The following is a 5,405-nucleotide window of genomic DNA, read 5'->3' as shown; positions in this document are numbered from 1 at the left end:
GGGTGACCAGGTAGGCAGGGGAGGGCAGTTAGGGGCGACTAGGCTGGCAAGGGAGGGCAGTTAGGGGTTACTGGGCTAGCATGGGAGGGAAGTTGGGGGAGACCAGGCCTGCAGGGGAGGACAGTTAGGGGTGACCAGGCCGGCAGGGGAGGGCAATTAGGGGCAATTGGGCTGGCAGGGGAGCAATTAGGTGTCGATCAGGCTGGCAGGGGAGTGGATAGGTGGTGATCAGGCTGGCAGGCAGGCAGGTGAGTGTTTGAGAGCCAGCAGTCCTGGATTGTGAGAGGGATGGGATTGGGCCTAAATGGGCAGTCGGACATCCCTTGGGGGGTCCCAGATTGGAGAGGGTGCAGGCTGGGCTGAGGGACACACACACACACACACACACACACACACACACACACACCTGTGCATGAATTTCATGCACCGGGCCTCTAGTTAAATATATTGATTATAAAATAGTGTTTACACTTTTTTCATAGATTTCTAAAGTAATCTCTGGGAGAAAGTTAGTACTAAATACTATATCAAGCAAGGAAAATTACTAGATTTGTGTGTAAAGTGGGGGAGAGGCTGCTATCTTTATATTGGATAAAACTCATTTATTCCATTAGAAAATGGTTACTTTCTCAATAGATTTAAAGAATAAAGGACACATTTGCTTATGATTAGTGGGCAGGCATTTGGTAAAGCGGCAAAAGATTTTGAATCTGTTTTCACCAGTTTTCTTCCCTCATGCCACAAATAAGATGTCACATGAAAGATAAAAAAGAAATCCATTGAAAAAGTAGTTTTTGAATTACTTATAGTCACAATTCAAAAATTAGTCACACTATGAGAATTAGAGGGTCAGAATTTGTCTAAAGTTTGTCTAAAGTTTATACTTATTTTTTCTGCCACAACCAAATGTCTTGTAGATCATGTAATTTACAGTTCTGGATCTTGACATTCTAAATTCTGCCTAAAAAGTTCTTCCTTCTGTTTGATGAACCGCTATTTTTATGCCTCTTGGTTCCAAGCATGTCTTGAGGGTAATTGCTCTCATAGGAGCTTCCTTTCTCTTCCTTCTGATCTCTGCAGTCATGTGCTGCCATTAACATGTAGGTTTTCCTTAACAAGTAAGCCAACTGTTAAAATGAGTCTCCAAGTACACACACACACACACAACACACACACACACACACATCCATTTTGTAGTGAGATGCAAATTATTAAAAATAAAAAACTCAGTACTTGATATAGGAGTAGTCATTATTAAAAATAGAAAAACCTATATAAGGCTTGATAGGGAATAATGTTTTTTTATTATACTACTAAAGGCCCCAGTGCACAAAATTTGTGCACGGGAGCGGGGTGTCCCCTCAGCCCAGCCTGCACCCTCTCCAATCCAGGACCCCTCAGGGGATGTCCGACTGCCTGCCTAAACTGACAGTCAGACATCCCTTTCACAATCTGGGACCACTGGCTCCTAACTGCTCACCTGTCTGCCTACTTGATCACCCCTAAGTGCTCCCCCTGCCAGCCTGGCTGCCCCAAACTGCCCTCGCCCCACTGGCCTGGTTGCCCCCAACTGCCCCCACCCTGCCAGCCTGGTCGCCCCCAACTCCCTCTCCTCCCCCCTTGCTGGCCTGGTTGCCTCACACAGCCTGCTGTTCAGTCGTTTGGTCATCCCTCACTAATCCCCCTGCCAGCCTGGTTGCCCCATGCAGCCTGCTGTTCAGTTTTTTGGTCGTCCCTCACTCCCCTGCTGGTCTTGTCCCCCCATGCAGCCTGTGTTAGGTCATCTGTCCAGTTTCGGTCGTGACGGCCCCTGGGTTTTTATATATTAGGATAGGTAAAGCCATAATACAATGAGTACTTTGATTCTATTGATAGTGAAAGTTCAAAAAGGTTTTTTTTTTTTTTTTGGGGGGGGGTGTTTGAAAATATTTCAGAGAAATCACTACAATTTCACATCTCCAATACACACATAAATAAGAATAAGCATACTTAGAATCAAAATTTCACACAGGTGAGGAACACAAAACGGGATTTTTAGGACTTCATAAATGAAATAATTTTACAAGTTCCTGCTTCTATCTTGAATCCTAGGTGTAGCTGAGATTTGTGAATTTCCCCTCTATAATACTCACTTCACAGATAACTGCTTCAAAGTATTTACTTTGGTTCTCTTTCTTACTGTGGTTATTTTTCATCTGTGATGGAAAGAGTCTGACCCATTCCTCCACACACAAAGGGCACACACTCTATAGAATCACAAATCATTGCCAGTCATGGTCCTGTGGCTCACCCTTATGTAATGATTATTATGAATATTAAAGTTGTAATTTTCAAGGTACTACTATTTGCTTTTTACCTAACTCTTAAGTGGGTGAACAGAGCACATTTTTGTAACTATACAGCCAATGAGTCCAGGAAAAGCCTTTGGAACCTGATATATTTCTTTTGAGATAGAATTGAGAGGTGAGCTTTTATATACAGTGTGTGTTCCACTGCAATGTTGAACTAGAGCTTTTTAATGATGAGAATTTATAGTTGCAACACCGTCCTATTGTGATGGAGACTGGGAGTTAATGCTACTGCAAATGTGAGGAGGAAGAGAAGTTTATTGTTGCCTAAAGCTTTGGAAATAAATTTAGAGTAATCTCAAAGGAAGACCCTTCCATGAATGACCTGCTCTCTTTTGTACTCTTGTCTGTTGCTATTTCAAGATTCTATTTTGTTACTGCTAAGAGCCAGTCCAAATTTGATCAACAGAGGCTTCTCAAGAGAATGTGGTTATGCACTTTATCTTTGGAGCTGTTCAGTTTATCTTTAACTTTAAACTATTTCAAAGTAATTAGCTTGATTTGATGCTGTAACAGAAAGTAATCCTCAAAACTCTTAATAGAGTAACACTGATAAAAGAAAAAAAAACGATAATGAAAAGTTGCTCTTAATTTTCTCATGTTTAAAGAACACAAAATGATAAATTCTACTTATAAAATTGTTATCTGAATATAGAATACATTGAGGAATATGGAAATAGACAAAAAGGTAAAGACCCCCAATAACAATAATGCTCTAGTATAGTGTGGCTTTATATGCTCTGAAAAATGTAAGCATATGGCTTACAAAATTTTAAAAGCAAATTTCTTTGTTCTTATGAAACTGTACAGTGAATGGGTCTGGGCTGCCTGTCACTACTTGAGCCAATTAAGCAGAGACAGGGGTGAATTGTATATGAGTGTTTTATTTTCCAATATTGCCTGCAACTTGGGGGGAGCAGAAGGTCATCCACAAAAATCTGCTGTGCTCCCTCCCCCCAATAAACCAACTGCTTATATTGGGTAGAAGGACAAAGATTACATGGGGAAGTAGGCAAAAGGAATAAGAATGGGTATAATGGTTATAGATTACAGTCAATGCGGACTGGTAGTTGCAAAGGGTATGCCTCCAGTACTTCATTGTTTGGGCAATAGGTTGTTAATTTTTCCATGATGATAGACAGTTCTTGGATAAGGAGAATTGACCACATTTCACATTTTGAGGTTAACTTCCAGGTCCTGGGGTGTATAACTCAGCCAGGTCAGAATGTTCCTCTTTAATCAGAACAAAACAATCACAGTTAATAGAGCATTAATATTTCTTATAACTATGGCTAGACCCCACTATTCTATTTTTCCCTCCCACCCCTAACACTTAGTCTTATGACATCAACAATTGTATAAACCACCCCTGGGATATTCCTATCTAATAAAAGGGTAATATGCAAATTAACCATCACTTTGTTACAAAGATGGCGGCGCCCATAGTGGCCGGGGCACTGGACGCTGGCGGTGTCACCCCGGCGACCGGCTCCAGTGTCCCATGCACCCTGGCCTGCAGAGGGAGGGAGGGCGGGTGGGCAGGCCTCTGGCCAGAGGCTGGCCGGGGCACACAGGATGCTGGGGTGGCATTGCCCTGGTGACAGGCCCCAGTGTCCTGAGCACCCTGACCTGCAGAGGGAGGGAGGGTGGGTGGGCCTATGGCCAGAGGCTGGCTGGGGCGTGGGACGCTGGTGTCGCTGCAGGCCGGGCTGAGGGACCTCCTCCCCCCTCGTGCATGAATTTAGTGCACTGGGCCTCTAGTATATCTAATAAGAGGTAGAGATATTAATTTGTGAATTACTCTAATGAAGCTGATATTTTTTATATTAATAGAATATTTTTGATATATGGAAAAATTTCTTTTTGTTGCTCTTTTAAATAAGTTATTATTCAAATAAATGTGGTTTTGGAAAAGTCAGTATCTTATGGGAAAAGATATTGCAATTCTGAGGGTTGCCAACCTCATCTGTGGGGCATTGACCAATTTGTAAAGATGGAAACCACCTTATTCAGTGTTTTTCTAATGCTCTTGGAATTCTAGGAGATGTATGGCTCTGTAAAGTCCCTTGTGAGCTGAGGGTAGAGGGAAATAATTAGACTCTCTTTATACCTTATCAACCACAGCAGCATTTAAATATTTTATTTGCTTATAGTCTGGATCAGGTATTTAAAGAAAGTTTACACAGGAAAATAGAGTTTAGTTTATACATGCTCAAAGTAGGACATGAGGAGATATATCTCCTCAGTTACAAGCCAATATGGCAGAATCCAGGGCCATCTATACTAATAAAAGTCTAGGCGATCTTCGCATCCTTGCACGTGACATCATTACAAGATGGCTGCCACAAGATGGCCATCACAAGATGGCCGAGCGCACAGTGGAGGTAGGGCCTGGTGGCTGCTCTGCACAATGAGGCCTGGGGGTCCTGTGTCTATGTGCAGCAGGGAGGAGTTGGGTCCCAGCAGAGAAGGTGGGTTGTGGCAGGGGAGGGGATCAGGCCAGCAGGCGAGGGCAGTTGTGGGTGATCAGGTTGGCAGGGGAGGGAAGTTGAGGGTGATCAGGCCAGCAGGGGAGCAGTTAGGTGTCAATCAGGCCAGCAGGGGAACAGTTAGGGGGTGGTCAGGCTGGCAGGCAGAAGCAGTTAGGGGCAATCAAGCAGGCAGGCAGGCAAGCAGTTAGGAGCCAGCAGTCCCAGATTGTGAGAGGGAAGTCCGACTGCTGACTGCAGGGTTCAGGCCTAAACCGGCAGTCAGAAATCCCCTGAGGGGTCCCAGATTGGAGAGGGTGCAGGCTGGGTGGAGGGACACCCCCTGCCCCTGTGCATGAATTTCATGCACCGTGCCACTAGTATATATATATTTCTGTATTTGTTATCCATCTTCACCTCCTCTTTTTCTACTCATTCCTGCTTTTTTCTTCTCTCCCTCCTTCTGTCCCTCCCTCCCTTTCTTAACTTCATTCACCAAAATTTGGATACACACATCATGTTTGACAGGTACATTACTTGCCACCGTGGACACTGAAAGTAGTTTTTAAAAACACACAATAAATAAACA

Source organism: Eptesicus fuscus, chromosome 21, assembly GCF_027574615.1.
Source record: "Eptesicus fuscus isolate TK198812 chromosome 21, DD_ASM_mEF_20220401, whole genome shotgun sequence".
Taxonomy (NCBI): Eukaryota; Metazoa; Chordata; class Mammalia; order Chiroptera; family Vespertilionidae; genus Eptesicus; species Eptesicus fuscus.
Note: the sequence above shows the minus strand (reverse complement) of the source record.